Here is a 20051-nt window from a genome sequence, read left to right on the forward strand (position 1 = left end):
CAGGCCTTGATTCCTGGTGCCATTCCTGCCTGCCAACTCAGGAAAAGGCTCCTGTAATGCCTTTGGCTTTTCTGAATACCTCAAGTCCCAAGACAGCAGCTGACATCAACTCCCTCCAGAGAATGGACACTTGGGCCAGGAGCCAAGCTGAAGTGAATATGGAGGTTTCTTGATCTTATTGAAATCATTCCTACCTTCTCACTGGCAATTAAATAAATTCCTCCCCTGAGAGCAGCCAGAGGTTCTGCAAGCCTCTTCCATCCAGTGGTAGTCACCTTTGATTAGAGAAAAGTGTTAAAGTGTAGCAGCAGCTGATAAATGTCAGAGCCTGAAGGGCCTTCACAGACTTTTGATCACTTACAGCTATTCCTCATTTCAAACCATGGACAGTTTTTATGCCAACACCACTCAGCATCGCTTACTTAGTCAAATACTTCAGGTCAGGATGCCAAATTCAAGTCAATGGTCCATTTGCACTACTTCTGGGTACATCCCTAAGGCTAAGATGTTTGACCTACCAGGCAGATAGACTTGGAAGTACTTTTCAGATGGCATAGGACATTGGGAAACTTCTACAAAAAGCATGCTTTTTCATGATGGAGAGGCAGTGTGTTCTAAGTAAACACACATGCGTGCCCACACACATGCCCGTTGTATGACTCTGTCTTCATTTCCCTTCTAAATCCATTTCCTCACCTATTAAATCTTAGCCTAAATCAGAGACTCCCAAATGTCCACGAAATGTCTATATCAGAATCCCCTAGGGGTTTCTGAAAACTATAAAACCCATTCCTAGAGGATTTGATTTACTAAGTATAGGACAATGCCTAGGAATCTGCATTATTAGCAATTCACTTTTCCCACCATCATACTTTTAATTCTGATGCAAAGTCAGATTTGGAAATCATTACTAAATGACCTCTAAAACTCCTGATAGCTTCAAAAGTTGTAAAACTAGGCGAGCCTGGGTGGCTCAGTCAGTTAAGGTCCGATTTCGGCTCAGATCATCATCTCGTGGTTCGTGGGTTCGAGCCAGCATTGGGCTCCACACTGGCAGTGCAGAGCCTGCTTGGGATTCTCACTCTCTCCTCTCCTCTCTCTGCCCCTCCTGCTCATGCTTTCACTCTCTCCTCAAAATAAATGAATAAAAACTTTTTTAAAAAGTTATAGGGGCACCTGGGTAGCTCAATCAGGTAAGCAGCTGACTATGGCCCAGGTGATGAGTTCACAGTTCCTGAGTTCAGGCCCCAGGGCTGGGGTCTTCCAAAGCTGAAAGATGTGAGTTTTCAGATTAAAAGGGCATGCTGTAAAAAAAAAAATTAGGAAAAAAAAAAAAAGCGGGGGGGGGGGGGGGGGGGGTGGACCTGGGTAGCTCAGGTCGTTTGAGATCCGACTTCAGCTCAGGTCATGATCTTGCGGTTGTGAGTTAGAGCCCCGCATCGGGCTCTGTGCTGACAGCTCAGAGCCTGGAGCCTGTTTCAGATTCTGTGTCTCCTTCTCTCTCTGCCCATCCCCCACTTGTGCTCTGTCTCTCTCTCTCTCTCTCAAAAATAAACATTAAAAAAATTTTTTTAAGTTATAAAACTATAGATTGGAACTTATTTTCTATTCTTTCATCCCAGGATTTTTCCCCTACCCAGATTAGCATTCCCACACAAACATCAGGATTGTCCAATTTAAGTTAGCAATGGAGAAAATAAGTCTAAATCCCGTATGTCAAGTATTAATAACTTATCCAACCTACACAATACTATTTCATTTAGGAAAATATGAGGTAGATGTACCTCATCTACCTCAGCTTTTCTAGAAAATATACATTCAAAAATAAAGCTTTTAAGACACATACTTTGCAAAGATTCAACAATTTGCTGGAAATAGCCAAGAAAATCAACATTCAAAGATCATTTGCCTAAATGCTATAAATGAATAAAGTGGTTGTAGAATGATATGTCTAGTTACCTATAACTTATGATGTCTTAACACAAAGTTATCATCTATCTGAGATAATACTAAACTTTGTAAGAACAGAGGTCAAGTTTTTAAAGCATCCATAGTGTCATATGATTAAATTTAACCCAATAAACTAAAATAGGTCAGAAGAAGAAATACATAATCTTATATTACTGATAGATCATCAGGATTTCATCACTGTAAAAAAAAAGGAAAGATTGAGTCTTTCTTTGATCACTGTTCTTATTACTTCATTAACTGGTTATTGCAAAACACATGCCTCTTGGCTCTCAAGACTTTTAAAGTCCTGCCAACACTTTTCACACAGTGGAATAAAACCCAAGATTCTTTCCAGCTCATTCCTTAATGCCCATGAATATTAACTACTGTATGATTTGATTCGCATATCTCTTATGACTTTATATTCCTAACTAATGTACTTATTCAGTTTAGCTGAACAACAATCCTTGGTAGAGTTACTTAGAAGAGTTGTTCACAGATTATAGATATCCTATAAATTAAACTACCATGGAAAAATGAAGTCCTGCTTCCTGTGGGTTTGCAAAGTAATCTTGAATAGTAATAACTCAAACACATTAAGTTACTGCAACTAAGGGATGGAGAATTCAGGTGGCCCTTAGAATATTTTGATAGGTTTTAAAGTACATGTCCCATTTGAAAAGAAATATTGCCAGGACACCTGAGTGGCTCAGTGGGATAAGCATCTGACTCTTGGTTTTGGCTCAGGTCATGATCTCATGGTTCGGAAATTCGAGCCCCACGTCAGGCTCTACACTGCCAGAATCCTACTTGGGGGCAGGGTGGGGAGGGGGCAGGGGTGGCGGCGCCTGGGTAGCTCAGTCGATTAAGCATCCAACTTCAGTTCAGGTCATGATCTCATGGTCCATTAGTTTAAGCCTCATTTGGGCTCTATGCTGACAGCTCAGAGCCTGGAGCCTTCTTCAGATTGTGTCTCCCCCTCTCTGCCCCTCCCCTGCTCACACTCTGGCCTGCCAGCCCTCCCTCTCTCTCTCAGAAATAAACGTTAAAAAAAAAAAAAAAAAAGGAATCCTGCTGGGGAGTCTCTCTCTCCCTTCTCTCTGCCCCTCCCTTGTTTGTGCTCTCTCTAAGTAAATAAACTTAAAAAAAAATTAAAAATATTAAAAAAAAAAAAGAAATATTGCCTTTTGGCAGTAGGCTAATTTGCTATTTCAGTGAGGTGGCCTGCCCACCTCTTGTCTTCCAGACTCATCTAAAATATCTGAAATACCCTGATATAAAGTGGTCATGTCAAAAAGTAAAATGTTCCAAGCTACTGAGTTAAATTTCTCTTTATACTTCTCAACTCTCTGACAAAACCTCAAACAGGCTAAATATAAGAATGATCAATAATTCCATATACAACCACAATATTTGGTGCACCCTTTTTCCCCCTCCCTAACATTCAAATAAAAACTCTGGATCTAGCAGTCTCCTTTGTAAGCACTGCCTTGAAACAACACATTCTTTCAGCCTAATTTAAGGCCAGAATTAGTAGTCTTAGTGCTGAGATAAGATCCAAACTAAACAGTTGCTGGAGGAATGGGGAGAGGTGTCGAACTGTTGCAAAGTAAATTAAGTTCATTCAAATATTTGTGTTAATTTCTCATCTGGCAACTTCTTTTAGAAATTCTAATTGTATAAGCACAGATTTACTAATTACTGGTTGGTATCCGCAATTAATACAGAAACTGAAGAAGCCTAATAACTACTTTTCCAGAGACCATCATTGTCCAGTAATCATTATCCAGTTACATCACATAGATCATGATATAGAGAAAGATGTGACTAGATGTGACTAGAAAGATGTGACTAGTTGCAGTACTAGCAAGCAGTCACTTCTAGTAAAACGGAGATCTAAACTTCCAAAAGCATCAACATTACATCAGTGGCAAGACTAGATTGCAAAATCTTGGTCTAGACCTCTAGTCAGGATTTTTTTAAGTTTATTTATTATTTTTGAGAAAAAGAGAAAGCAGAGGAGGGGCAGAGAGAGAGAGAGAAAGAGAGAATCCCAAGCAGGTTCCGTGCCATCAGTGCAAAGCCCGACATGGGGCTCTAACCCACAAACCATGAAATCATGACTCAAGCTGAAATCAAGAGTTGGATGCCCAACCAACTGAGCCACCCAGGTGCCCCTATGGTCAGATTTCTTAACCTGAAGTTCATAGGGAGGCTATAGATGGGTTCTTGGATTCCAAAACTGAAACTGCTTTCAAAATTTTGTGTTTATATGCATATATTTAGGGAGAGAACCTACAGCCTTTCAGAAAGTTTTTAACTATATTATCTAATTAAATCTTCACAAGCAATATGTAGTATTACTATACTATTATTCTTATTTTAACAGACTGAGGAAATTGAAGCTCATGGGAGATCAAAAAAACTTTAAGGTCACAAAGGAAGTGGCAGAGGATTATTTTAAAAAAATGTCTTTGAAACACACATATACAGATACATATACAATGCAATAAGCTATTCGGAAAGTGTTTTAACTGTAAAATAAGGGTTTTACACTAGTGTATATGGACTTAAAACCAAATTATGGATAAAATATGCAATTTTATTTGCATATTTGTAATACGAAAATAATTGTAAATGATTTTAAGAATTCAAATCATTTTGAAAAAACATATATAAAAACACATAAATTATAATATGTGTCATGTGTTGTTTTATACACCTGATATATATTACCTCATTTAGTTCTCACAATAAACCAACGCGTAGATACTGTCATTATCCCCATTTTATGGATAAGGAAACAGAGAAACAGAGTGGTTAAGTAATTTGCCCAAGGTCACACAGCTATTAAGCTGCAAAGTTAAGATTCTGGATCCAAATCTGTACTCTACTATGCTATATTACTTCTCCAAACACTCAATATATGAAAAAATTAAATTATGGTCACTCTAAAGGAAAAAAAGAGAAAGCCAAAAAAGAATCGAATTTGGAAAAGTCTATCATGATAAGGTATTTAATCTATTCTATTTTAGCACATATGAACCAAGAGCAATGAGAAAAGAGAAATCTAGAAACTACTACATTCACGTTACTTTCACATGAACAAGCTCATTTGATTTTCACAGCTGTGTGCACAGGAAGGGCAAGTGCTATTTGTCCCGCATCTTAAGGATGAGTTAGCTGATCCTGAGAGATTAATCTCACCACTCATCATTACCTGACCTTTCCTGCTTCTAGGACTTCCTGTGCAATCTTTCCTCTATTGGAATCTTTCCTTCTCTAGCAAAAATTCAACTGTATCTTTGAGGTCCAGATCAGACGTGACCCTTAGACATCTATCTTTCCTAGCATTTTGGGGCACAATTAACCCTTTTCTCTATTCTCCCTCAACATGATTCCTATCATTCCAACAGCACAGCAATCATCCTCTTTGTCATCAGCTGTGTCTACATCTAGTTCCCTGGGCAGACACTGGGCTCCACGATGGCAAGAGCTAATCGGAGGAGAAAGAATCCTAGGATTTCACCACCAAATTAGCAAAAGGATGAAGGAGAACATTAGCAGTTAGTTCGGCTAAGAGGAACACAGATTCACAGTGACAAGCTGTTGTCATCTTTATAACTTAAGAATTTGTCCTCAAAGTTAGTAGCAATTCTGCCAAACACTTCCAGAGATGCTCCCTGTGTAATCTGTGGGAAGTGTCTGGACAGACAGACACCTGAGACTGTGACTCCTCTGCTATGCTACTAATCCCTCAAATATATCATTTTATTGAGTTTATGCTTCTTGTTTCTTTCAAGTATATCAAGAGGCCTCAAGAGGACTATGAAAACAATTACATCTCTAAGTTGGAGCAATGTGGGTTTCAGTATTTCGTAGTACCTCTGGAAAAGGAAAGAAGGTAAGTCAAACAGTAAAGGATGGCATGGTGAGTTTTGACAAACTCAAAACCAATGTAAATCAAGAATGAAATAGACTGATTTATTAAATTTGTAATTTCTATCACTCTTGGCTAATTTTAGCCTTTTTTTTTTTTAACTCTTAAGCTTTATCCTTGCATTAAGTATATAAACACCTTAGCAAACTCATTTAAAAGACCCAATGTGTGCCTCAAACTTGCCTGATGGTAAAAACTAAAATTAAGGACTTAAAGCAAATTAAAGGAGTGAGGATAATGGTGGCCTTTCCTGCCATGAAAATTACCTCAAATACAGTGGGAAACACCCCTATGTCATTCTAGAAACCTACCTTTCACGCTGCTCTAGTTTTTCAAGTCTATGAAAAGCATTCTTCTTAGAATGCCATGAATTTGAGCAATGGTATTTTGTAGATATCTAATGGTTTGGAGCAGCAGAAGTCAGTATTTTTTAAAAGTCTGAACATTTGTCCAAATGGTATAAGGCATTGACATCTCTTCAAACTATCAGATCAAGAGGAAGACTGTTTAAACACATTAAAAAGTTTTTAAACTACTACACAGTAACAGTTGCTTGATTTTTGTTTTCACTTGTATACAATTCACTGTCATAACACTGAGAACTCAACAAAGCTGGCTAACTGGAGTGTTTTGACAGAGGGTGAAATAATTAAATTGACATAGAATGTAAACAGTTTACATTCATACCAAATTCTCAGTGGTTGATTTTTTTTTTTAAATGTGTACCACTTGGCTGCTCTAAAAATGAATTTGAGAAGAGTCAATCTTTAATACTTAAATCTAAAGCAAATGACAATAACTATCCCTGATTAAAGATTAACCTTAATTCAGCCAGCAGTTCTGTAAGCCCTTCTACTGAGCATTCCTAGATCCCTCCCATTAGAAACCCCGCATTCTGAAAAGTTGCATATAATTAATTCATGCTCCAGATTTTTAATCAAGAACATTCAGTAGCCAATAAAAAATAACTAGTATGTCTATAATGTACCAATACTCTTCATGCCAAAAGCAAAGACACCTGACATTTTAGTTAACTCTCTGTGACCTTACTGAGGAGAAATGCAGGCTTTCTACTAGGTAATGGAGTTTTTGTTTATTTTTTGTTTTTTCAATATGGAAAATCACTTGTAGACAATCACTGAACCTCTGTGGTAACTCAGCAATCCAGGATCTCAACTAGAAAGATCACCAGCTATTAAGGTCAATTTTTTTCATCGTCCTCTATGAAATATTTCACCTACAGACCCACCTACTATTAATACAAGTAAAAAAGGAGAAAATGTTTACTTATTTGACTTAGCTCTCACTGAAGATGTTACCCCCCGATACACAACAGTAAGTTTTGTGGTGGACAAGGAAGGAGGTGATCTGATCAATGAATGAGCTTTGCATTCAAAAAATCCAACATTCAAGTTCTGGCTTATAACCTTAACTCCTGGCTATGTAACTTTGGGCAAATCATTTCATTTCTCAACTCAGTTTTTTCATGAGGTACAAGTGGGTTGTTGAGAGTTTAAGGAGATAAAAATATACAAATCCCAGCATATAACAGAGTCCACAATGTATGTTAATTTCTTTCTTACCCATGCCCTTTAATAATGAACCTACTATAAAAATGAGGTACTCGACATTTTCAGAATTAAAAAATAATACCATTCAAAGCCATTTTCTCAGCCATCCACTGGAGTCGGCTTGCATAAACAACTGCAGCCTCGCCAGTTCATTAAGTTCATTAGCTCTCTGCTGTACACAAACTGATTTCATAATTTAAATACTCTCAACCTGAAATCTGGAAAAGAATATGAGAGCCTCTATCAGCAGTCATCTCACTGCTTAATGGCTCCTGGAACATGGGCCCAGGCTGAAGAAGGGCTGACAGGGCCAGAACCCAGCCTTCAGAGGACTCCAAGGAACATTCAACGCTGTCGGTGAGTTTGGGATTTGAAAAAACCACCGACCGTTGACTGTACCTTGGGGTCTTTACAAACAGCACTACATTTCCTGAAGCAAGGGAGCAGGCTGTACCTTCACATGTCACATAAGATCACCAGAACCAGTCCTGCTGCCTGTCCCCCAAAGGTGATCCAGTGAATTTTTTAAGAGCTCCTATTTCTATTATCCACTGTTCCTTGCTTTTTGTTGTGTTTTTGACAAATAAGTGCTTCATTTCACTAAGATAAGGAGAACTCCATGATAATACCTAACGTATTTAAAAATGCCTCCTAGAAATATGCCACCCTGGTGAGAAATAGGATTAGCAAGGAAAGACATTAAAAATATGTATTTCGGTTCGGAGCCACATTCAATTAAGTATTTTACACCCATTTCTTCCACATCCCCTTAAAACTTTTATTAAGGGCAAGAGAAGGATTTACTAAGCAAAAATAGCACAAAACTATCTAATATCTGCACAGCTCTTATCACATCCTACCTCCAATTACAGTTAATGTGGTTAAGTTTTGACAGCCCTGTTAGAACATGAGCTGTTTGAAAGCAACTATTGCTTCACTATTTCTATCCACACATGTGCTTATTTAAATGTTTGTTAAATTCAAGTAAAAAAAAAAAAAAAAAAAAAGGTCTGGAGTCAGAGATCTGGGATGAATCTTGGTTAGACTTCCTAACTAAGCTCTGCGACCACAGGCAAGTATCTGAGTCTGTTTTCTCGTGTATAAAATGGGAAATAAGAACACTTACCTCATGAAGTTTTGAGATTCAGTGAGATAAAATGTAAAATGCTTTCTACCATTCCTAGCACACAGCAAATACTCAATATATGTAAGCTACTATTATTATTTAACCCCAAACGTAACCTGTGCTAATTTACCTTGAAAAGCACTATTTCTCAGTTCAAAACAGAAGGAAAAGCCAGGACCCTCAACTCTTGTTTACATCTACAAGGTATGCAAGCACTGCCCTTGTGGTCATAGAGCTACCTGTTAGCTTCTCCAAGGGCTCCTTCCATTCTCTGAAACATAGTTTCTCATCTTTAAGGACCTCCCAGCTCTAGTATCAATGTTATCTATAACTATGTGGGCCCTCGACCACTGGTTACTGAGAGAGATGCCAGACACAGAACTCAAAGAACCCATGTGGAAAAGAAGAGCCAGGAATTCGGGAATGCCAAGGCAACTCCACCAAATGGAAACACTGATGGCTGCACTCAACATTCATTGCTGTCGGTGGGTTTGAGTCTGAATCAACTCACTGATCAATGAATGCAAACTGCGGACCAAACAACCTAAAGGGGAGCAAAAGCAGAGAGTCACTTGAGTGCATCAGCTACTGTGCTGGGTGGATGCTGCTGCGGTCTCCAATACACTGGTTAAAGCCTCTCTTACTCTCTTTGGTTCTATTACGGAATAAGCACTCTAAATTCCTAGAATTCTTCTTTTTCTTTTTTTTTTTTTTTAAATGTTTTAGAGTTAAATGATATTTTATAGGAAGAACAAACTGTATACCTTGACATCATACCATATTAAAAAATTAATGCTTTCATAATTTTTTAAACTAAAAAAAATCACATACTCATTATTTAAAATTCAAATATCGAGGGGCACCTGGGTGGCTCAGTCAGCTAAGCGTCTGACTTTAGCTCAGGTCATGATCTTGTGGTTCATGAGTTCAAGCCCCGCATCAGGCCCTGTGATGACAGCTTGGAGCCTGGAGCCTGCTTCAGATTCTGTGTCTCCCTCTCTCTCTGCCCCTTCCCTGCTCATGTTCTCTCTCATAAATAAATAAACATTAAAAAAAATTTATGGGAATGCCTGGGTGGCTCAGTCAGTTAAGAGTCTGACTTCAGCTCACGTCATCATCTCATGGTTCGTGAGTTCGAGCCCTACATCGAGCTCCGTGCTGACAGTGTGGAGTCTGCCTGGGATTTTCTCTTTCTCTCTCTCTCTCTTTACTCTCTCTCTCTCTCTCTCTCACAACAAATAAATAAACTTTAAAAAAAATAAAAGAAAGAAATATATGAAGTAAAAACTGAAAATCCCTTTCCTTATGATCTTTCTTTTCCTCAGTGGAAATCACTGATAAATATAATAAACAGTAAGTTTAATAACTTGTTATAATCAATATAATAAACTTGTTATTTATATTAGTATTATTAATAAATAAATATCATAAACTAATCACTTATTTTATGACCTGTGAGACGTTTACCCATATACACACAAACAGATATATATTGGGATTTTTGGGGGGTGGCTTAAACAAAAACAAGCTGATTTTATATTTACTGCTGTACAATCTGTCTTACTCAGCTATACTAGACAGCTATTGTAGATAGCCTTCTGAAACAATCTTGCTATATATATTGTATTGGTTCTTTTTTAAATAACCATATAGTATGCCTTAGCATGAATACCCTGGTTTTCTTATTCAAATGCACTTAATCTCTTTGACCAAAACTGTGAGACCCATTCACTGTGACCTTTGCAAACCACGTCCCTCAAACTAAGAGGGACGAAGAAAAAAACTAAGTGAAATGGGAAATGCACATTATTTTTCTTAACAAAACGTAAAATGTGGTATCAATTTTCTGACTTCTATAACATGAGATGAGCCACTAAATCTTTCATGATAATGACAGGAAGACAAAGGCCTTGGTCATCAATAATTTAATCATATACTTAAGTCTGAGATAGGGAAAAACAGATTCTCATAGCAAAAGTCAAATTCAGTAAAGCATTAGGAAAACAGTCTTATCAAGTTAGCTTTCCAACTTTTTTTTCCTCAGGAACAGGAAGGAAGTAGAAGTACAAATACAATGAGCCAAGAACTAAAAAGAGAATCAAAGCCAAGAGAAAGATGCAAAAAATGCCAAGAATTCAGGAAGAATATGGCGTTCAGGCCAGGGTTTCCCAACCTAGTTGTCACGTACCAGAATCACCTAGGTCAGCTGCTCTGAAAAATGCAGATTCCTGAGTTCTACCCTAGACCAGATGTAGGGTCCCAGAATCTGTATTTTATTATAACAAGCATTCTAGGCATTATTTTTCAACAACCAATTATTTCCAAATTTTCTGAAAAAATCAGAAAAGAATGTCCTACATGTTCTTTGAAAAACGTACACCTGAACAAGTATGCCACTTATTTACCCAGAGGATAAATAGTCTAAATATGCCAATAAAAAAAATAACACATTTCAGCCACCAAAATCTGCAGTTTCTCTTAGATAAAACTAAATGCTACAGGAAGGCAAACAACTGTGGGAGTTTAAGGGTATTTTTCAGAGTGAAGGCTGTAAATAAATACTTGCAATAGAAAAAAATATGTGGCATGTACAGGGAACACTGAGCAGAACAGCTCTGAGACCGTGTTGAGGGAAATCATGAGGAGCAGTCCTGGAAAGGCAGAGAACAAATTACGTAAGACCTTGTGAGCCAGGGGGAAACATGCAGAATTAGTGAAACAGAGAGCCACTTTAAAGTGCTGAGCTCCAAAAAGAGATAACGAAAGCAAGGTTTTGGGAAGATTGACCAAGCATATGAAATGGGAAGAAGAGAAGAGAGATGTGAAAGAGACAAAAAGAGAGAAAGAGAGGAAAAAAATCTCTTGTACAAATAAGCTGAGCTAAATCTGAGGCAGCAGGAGTGGAAGGAATAGAAAGGATATCTTCAAAAGGCTTTTTGCTTTTGTTTTTGTTTTTTGTTGTTCAAAATAGATTTCTTTTTAGTACGATGTAGTCACTGAAAATTTTATACAAAAGAGAAACTAGTTGCCTCCCCCATCATTCTGTTCAGTGTATGTCTTCCCAGGTATTTCAGAGATATTGAAAATACATGTATTTGTATTTAGAGAAAATACCACAAATTATATATACTGTTCTAGAACCTTTTTTCACTTAAAATATTGTGGCCATCTTTCCAGGTCAATAGACCAGATCCACCTTTCAAGGAATTGGCTCAAACAGAAAAGATAGCAAGGAGTCAAAAATGGTGCCTTTCTTGACTAGATTAAGAGCCTGGAGTGCATTAAGAAATGAGCAATTTCAAAATGGAAAAAAGAGAAAGTTCATTTTCTGAAAAGAGGATGCGTATTTGTGATTTACAAACATAGAGCTAAAAGTGAATGAGCTAAGTACAGGAAGAAAAAAAATTTTCTTTTATTGAACACAGTTATTGGACACATACTATGCACCTGGACTGCAAAAGAAGCCAGATGTGAAGAAAACAAAGCATGTAGTGAAAATAGTGGACCAAATTCTAACGAACAAATAATTTTAAGTGTGAAAAGGTCTGCAAAAGGAAAATCAAAGTTCTATAGGAGCAAATAATAGAAGGGACCAATCCAGTCTTGGGTGTGAGAAAGGCCTGGGAAAGGATCTCAAGAAAGTGATATTTAAGTGAAGACTTGAAGGATAAACATAATGACCTGGGTAAGAGAGGTGGGGTGAGCATTCTGAGCAAAGGGAACAAATGGCACATAGGCAGGCTAAAGGCATAGTGCCTGCACAAAACTGGAAGCATGGCTGTAACACACAGAAGATGGAAAAGAGGTCTGGAGATAAGGCTGGAGAAGGCAGGAATTTAAAAAGTTACTGACAATCCTGCAGAGAACAATTCTGGAGTGATAGTCACAGAAGAAAATAAGATTTCTGGAAAGGTAGTAGTGAAGAGCTGGAGCTATTTAAATAAGGTTAAAATTCCAGCTACATTACTTATCAATTATGTGAACTTGGACAAGTTACTTACCTTTAAGTCTGTTTCATCTGTAAATAGAAGATAATAATGATAGTACTTGTTTCACAAGGCTACTTGAGGAGTAAGAATACGTGTAAAATATTTCACCAAGAGTCTGACACAAAATACAAGCAAACACTGCCTGACAGGAAGTAAAAAAACAGCCTGGAAGTTCAGACAGACTGGAAGCAAAAATGTTAACAATTGAAATCACTAAGTTGTAGAATTAGAGGTGATTTTTATGTTTATCATTTATAACTCATCTATGCCTTCCCAGTGTTTAGCAATAAGCATAAAACTATTCCAACAATTAAGAAAAATTACTTTTAAATGTCTTTTTTTCAAAGCAAAGATTTCTTTTAGATGCAAGCTACCTATGTTTGGCTGAAAAGCAGATGGAAGAATCCACAGTGGAAAAGGAAGAAAAGATGGACTATTTTTATCAAGAAAGGGAACCTGTAGAAAGCTCAGCTGCAAGGACAGTAGAAAGTGACAGGCTCCAGGTCCCTGGTGGATGTGGTCACTTTGGAGGGGAGCAGCTTCAGAGAATGAAAACAATGAAGGAAATTCCAGTCTACTCCTGTTCTCTCAGGCTGTATCTCAATAGGATCCAACTGGACCTTGTGATCCTGGATCTTGGCTGGCAAGCAACCTGGCATGGAATAGACACTCAGTAAATGTTTGTCAAATGAATTTCCTTATGATTTCTGGCAGTTATATTTATAACACAGGAAGTGATCTACTCCTTGAACCAAGCACTGGATATCTTCAAACCATCTGTGTCATGAATTATAGTTCCAACTCAAGTATAATTTTAGTAACTACCAGATATCAGGTTTGCTCTTATTATACTTGCTATAAAACCCCTAAACTGATAACTTTGGTCCAACTTCCCCTCCTTTGTTTTAGAGTAACTGGATCTACTGAAAACATGTGTGATCAGTCAAAATCACATGCTCCTTCTGCTCCTCTTCCCAGTAAACAGTTGAGGCAAAACAGCAGAGTATAAAAGAAGTGGTTTAGGATATAGAGTCAGAGTAGGTTCAACTCTGCCATAGTTCTGTGCTCTTGGACAAGTGAGTCACCCTATAAGCCTTCCTTCTATGTAAACGGGGACTAAGGATACCTCTACTATTTCACAGGGTTATTGTAAGGCCTCAGCAAAAACAAAAAACCAAACAACAACAACAACAAAAACAATGAAAAGTACACTGCCAACAGCACATGACAATACAGCCAAAGCATCCTAGTATGGGATGGAACCACTCAATGGGCTCTCCTCTTTCAAAAGGCAAGATACCCTCATTCCCCATACTCTCACCTATTTGTCAATCAGCAGTACATATTTGCAAGATGTCTAGCTGGGGTTGATCTATAACCTGGGGCTGAGAGAACGCATTTTTGTGTATGTAAGTGTCTTCTGCCTAGATGGTCCATCAGCGCCACACTCCAACTTGAGTCAGTCCTCCCAAAGAGAAAGTTCTTTCCAATGGACTTTCGTGAGGCAAGGCACAGGGTAAAGCCCTGGGAGCAGGGAGCGTCTAGGTTTCCAAGTGAAAGATTGATAGGAGACATCACAAATCAACAGGACATCACCTGACAAACTTAGAACCATTTTACCCAAAACAAACAACAAAAACACACTATCGTACCCCAAAGTCTCCTCCTTTACCTCCTTCCAACCAATCTTAGGTACTTTTGTACAGCTTTATTTAGGTCTAATTTATATACCATAAAATGAATCCACTGTAAATGTACAATCCAATGACTTCTATTCATTTAGAGTTGTGCAACTATCACTGCAATCCAAGTTTAGAACTTTCATCACTCCAAAACTCCCCTTAAACCTGTTTCCAATCAATCTCCACTCCTACCTGTAGCCCCAACCATTGATCCACTTTCTGTCTCTATAAATTTGCCTTTTCTAGACATTTCACATAAATGGAATCATATAATATGTAGTCTTTTAAGTTTGCCCTCATTCACTTAGAATAACGTTTCTGAAGTTTATTCACGTTGTAGCATACATTAGTAGCTCATTCTTTTTTAGTGTTGAATAGCATTCCATTTTACGGATATTCCAGATTTTGTTTATCCCTTCACCATTTGATAGACATTTGAACTGTTTCCAGATTTTGGCTATTATAAATAACGCTATAGACATTCACATACAAGTCCTTGTGTGGACATAGGTTTTTATTTCTCTTGGGTAGATACCTAGGAGTGAAACTGCAGCATCATATGGTACGTTTATATTTATTAAATTACCAAATTGACTGCCAAAGTAACTGTACCATTTTACATTCTCATAGCAATGCACAGTTTCCAGTTTCCATACATCCTTACCAACACATTTTTATAGTCTTTTTGACTATAGTCATTCCAGAAGAATACAGTGGAAATTCACCGTGATTTTAATTTACATTTCCCTAATAACTAATTATGTTGAACAACTTTTTATGTGATAAAATGTTCAAGTCTTTTGTCTTATGTTTCTAATTCTTTGCTTTTATTGTGATAAAACATAACACAAAAATCTACAATTTTAACCATTTTTAAGTGTACAATTCAGTGGCATTAAATTCACAATGCTGTGCAAACGCCACCACTATCCATTTCCAGAATATTTTCATAATTCTTTTAAAAAAATTTTTTTACATTTATTTTTGAGAGAGAGAGAGAGCGCACAAGGAAGGGGAGGGGCAGAGAGAGAAGGAGACAGAATCCGAAGCAGGCTCCAGAGGCGGGGCTCAAACTCACAAACAGCAAGATCATGACCTGAGCCAAAGTTGGACGCTTAACTGACTGAGCCACCCAGGTGCCCCAAGAATATTTTCATAATTCTAAACAAAAACTCTGTACCTATTAAACATGAACTATCCATTCCACACCCCCTAGCAATCTATTCTTCAACCCACTTCCCCTTTTCTACTTTCTGTCTCTAGGAACTTGCCTATTCTAGTTATCCATGTAAGTGGAATCATACGACATTTTTTGTCCATTTTTTAAAACTGGCTTGTCTTCTGAGTTGTAAGAGTTCTTTATTTATTTTAGACACTCCTTTATCAGATACACGAATTTCTCTCTCACTCTGTAGCTTGTCTTTTCATTTTCTTGTTAATGTCTTTTTAAAGGCAAAAGTTTTACACTTTAATGAAGTCAATTTATCAAATTTTTCTTTTTGTGACTTGTGTCATTGGTATCATGTACAGGAAGTGGTTGCCTAGCCCAAGTCACAAAAACATTCTTCAAGACATTTTGTAGTTTTAGATTTAGGTGTATGATCCACTTTGAGCTCATTTTTCTGTCTAGTATAAATTAAGGGCATAAGTTCTTCTTTTTGTTTTGCACATAGGTACCCAATTTTCCCAGCATTACTTGTTGGAAAAAACTACACTTTCCTCCACTGAATTGTCTTGGCACCTCTGTCAAAAATCAATTGACCACATATGTAAGGATTTATTTCTGAACTCTCAATCCAGTTCTAGTACCTATTCTTATACCAAAATATCACACTGCCTTGATTATTACTTTATACTAATTTTTGAAACCATATAATGAAATTCCTCCAACTTTGTGCTTTTTCAAAATTGTATTGGCTATACTACTTTAATTCCTTTGCATTTCCACATAAATTATAAGATTAAATTTCTTCAAAGAAGTCAGCTGGGATTTTTTAAATTTTTTTTTAAAGAGCGATTACACTGAATCCAGACATTAATTTGGGGATAACTGTCATTTTAACATTTAGACTTGTAATCCATGAATATAGAATATCTCTCCATTTGTTTAGGTCTTTTTAAACTTTTCTCAACAATATTTATAGTTTTTAGTGTACAAATCTTATAATACTTTTGTTAAATTTATTCCTTAAGTAGGTTAAGCTTGCATGATTTTTGATGTAATCATGAATGGAACTGATTTCTTACTTTCATTTCTGGATTGTTGCTAGTATACAAAACAAACAAAAAACTATTTCTGTATATTGATCTAGTATCCTGTGACCTTGCTTAAACTCAATTCGTTCTGGTTTTAGTTTTTTGTGAATTACTTAGGCATACAGGATTATGTCATGTATGTATAAAAAAAGTTTTAATTCTTTCCAATTTAGATGCCCCTCTACCCCCACCGCACTAGGTAGAATCTCCAGTGAATGGTAAGAAGAAGTGGTGGGTGCCTGGGTGGCTCAGTTGGTTAAGCATCTGACTTCAGCTCAGGTCATGATCTCGTGGTTCATGAGTTCAAGCCCCGCATCGGGCTCTGTGCTGACAGCTCAGAGCCTGGAGCCTGCTTCAGATTCTGTGTCTCCCTCTCTCTCTACCCATCCCCTACTTGCACTCTGTCTCTCTCAAAAATAAATTTAAAAAATTAAAAAAAAAAAGAAGAAGTGGTAAGAGTGGACCTTCTCATCTACCTTGTTCCCAATCTTAGGGGAAGAGCATTCATATTTCACCATTAAATATTATGTTAACTTTAGGCTTTTCATAGATGACCTTTATCAAGGTGCATAAGTTGCCTACTATTACTGACTTGTTGAGAAATTTTATCGTGAATGAGCATTGGATTACATCAAATGCTTTCTCCATGTCTACTGAGATGATCATGCGGGCTTTTCAAAAAACCTTTAGTTAATATGGTTTATTACAGGACAGCAAACTAGGACTTGTGGGCCAGCTATTTTTGTAAAGTTTTACTGCAACACAGGCACACCCCCTTATTCACATATTACCTATGGCTGTTTTTGCAGTACTACAGTAGAGCTGAGTAGTTTCAACAGAAACTATACTGGTCCTAAAGCCTAAAATATTTAGCGGCTAGCCTTTGAAGAGAACATCTTCTGACCCCTGGTATGTTACAATAATTTTTACATATTTATCCAGCCTTGCATGTCCGGAATAAAGCCCAATTGCTCATAGTATATAACCCATTTTTCTATGTTGCTGAATTTGGTTTACTAATATTTTATTAAAGGTTATTATGTCTGTGTTCATAAGGGTTACTAGTCTACAGTTTTCTTATGATGCCTCTGGCTTTGTTATCAGAGTAATAGTGTCCTCATAGAATGAGTTGGAAAGTGCTCTTTCCTCCTCTACTTCTTTTTTTTTTAAGTTTTTTTTTTAATCTATTTTATTTTAAGTTTATTTATTTAGAGTGAGAGAGTGCACACACAGCGGAGGGACAGAAAGTGAGAATCCCAAGCAGGCCCCACACTACCAGCATGTAGTCCAATGCGGGGCTTGAACTCTTGAACCATGAAATCATAAGCTGAGCAGAAATCAAGAGTCAGATGCACAACCGAGTCACCGAGGCACCCTATTTTTATTTTAGAGACAGCGCACACACAAGCAGGGGAGAAGGGCAGAGGGGCACGGGAGGTGGATGAGGGACGGGTGGAGAGAATCTTAAGCAGGCTCCAACATTCAGCAAGGAGCCCAACACGGGGCTTGATCCCATGACCATGAGATCATGACCCAAGATGAAATCAAGAGTCGGACGCTCAACCGACGGAGCCACCCAGGTACCCCCTCCTCTACTTTCTGAAAGACTTTGTGAAGGATTAGATTTAGTGCTTCTTTAAACGTTTGATAGAATTCACCAATGAAGCCATTGGGCCTGGGCTTCTCTTTATAGTAAAATTTTTAAGTACTGATTCATTTTAATTATTAAAGGTTTTCATATACGTATTCTATTTTCTCTCGAGTTAGCTTTAATGATATGTGTCTAGGAATTTGTCCACTCCATTTAAGTTTTCTAATTTGTTGAGATAAAGTTCATGATTTTCCCTTATAATCCTTTCAATTTCTTTGAAGTAACCTCTTTGCTAAACTCAATTAGTTTTATTTGCTTCTGGTTTGTTGTGAATTACATAGGTAAATATGGGATGATATCATCTGTGTATAAAGGCAGTTTTCATTCTTTAATAATTTTATTTACAAAAATAGCTGGTCCACATGTCAAAGTTTGCTGGCCTCTGTACAATTTAATAAAATAAAAGATTTTTTAAAATCCCCATATGATCATCTTACTTTGGGATTAGTTTGCTCTTTATCTAGTTTCTTAAGGTGGAAGCCTAGGTTAATGCTTGAGACCTTTTTTCTTTCCTAACAGTTATAAATTTAAAAGCTATAAGTTTTCCTCTAATCACTGTTTTAGTTGCATTCCATGAATTGTAGTATGTTTTCATCTTCATCTAGTCAAAAATATATTTAAATTTGCCTTGGGATTTCTTTGACCTATGGGTTATTTATAAGTATGCTGTTTAATTTCAAGTATTTGGGGATGTCCTAGATTTCTACCTGTTATGGATCTCTAATTCTATTGTGGTCATAAAACACACCTTATGATTACAATCTTCAAAAATAATTGAGACTTACTTTATGGCCCAGAATATTCTTAGAGACTGTTCCACATGCACTTGAAAAGAAATGTATATTCTACATAGAGTATTCAATAAATATGGGCTGGCTGACAGTGTTAAGTCTTCTATATCCTTGCTAATTTTCTCTAGTTTCTCCATCAAGTATTGAGAATGGAGTACTGAAATCTGTAATTATTATTGCTGAATCTTTTATTTCTCTTTAAATTCCTGTCAGTTTTTGTTTCAGATGTTCTGGTGATGTTAAGTATGTTTTTATAATTGTTATATTCTCCTCAAGTATCAACTCTTGTCCTTATGAAACGTCCCTCTATCTCTAGTAATATTTACCCTAAACTATATTTTATGTTATTAATATAGTCATCCCAGCTCTCCTATGGTTACTGTTTATATAATCTATTTTTTAGCATCTTTTTACTTTCAGCCTATTTCTGTCTTTACATCTAAAGTATATTTCTTATTGACAGCATATAGTTACATCTTGTCTTTTTATCCAGGTTGACAATCCCTACCTTTTGAACAGGCAGTTAGTCCATTCGCATTTGATATAATTATTGACATGGTTGGGTTTATGTATGCCATTTTGCTGTTTGTTTTTCTTTCAGGTCTTTAACCTCTCCTCTTCCTTTACTATCTTTTTTGTGTGTGAAATATTTCTAGTATACTATAAGTATGGTAGCATACCATAGTAAAAAGTCTGTTGACTTTTTTACTATGTATTTTCTATTTTCTTTGTGGTTGCTCTTTACAATATGCATCTTTACTTACCACAATCTATTTTTTTTAATGTTTACTTAGTTTTTGAGAGAGAGAGAGAGAGAGAGAGAGAGAGAGAGAGAGAGAGAGAGAGAGAGAAGGAGGCGAGGAGGGAAGGAGAGAGGGAGGGAGGGAGGGAGGGAGGGAGGGAGGGAGGGAGGGAGAGAATCCAAAGCAGGCTCAAGGCTGTCAGAACAGAGCCCGATGCGGGGCTCAAACTCCTAGACCATGAGATCATGACCTGAGCTGAAGTGGGACGCTTAACAGACTGAGCCACCCAGGCGCCCTTATCACAATCTATTTTTTAACTCCAGGAAATACAGAAACTTGCTTCAATATATCT

Source organism: Lynx canadensis, chromosome D4, assembly GCF_007474595.2.
Source record: "Lynx canadensis isolate LIC74 chromosome D4, mLynCan4.pri.v2, whole genome shotgun sequence".
In the NCBI taxonomy this organism is placed as follows: domain Eukaryota; kingdom Metazoa; phylum Chordata; class Mammalia; order Carnivora; family Felidae; genus Lynx; species Lynx canadensis.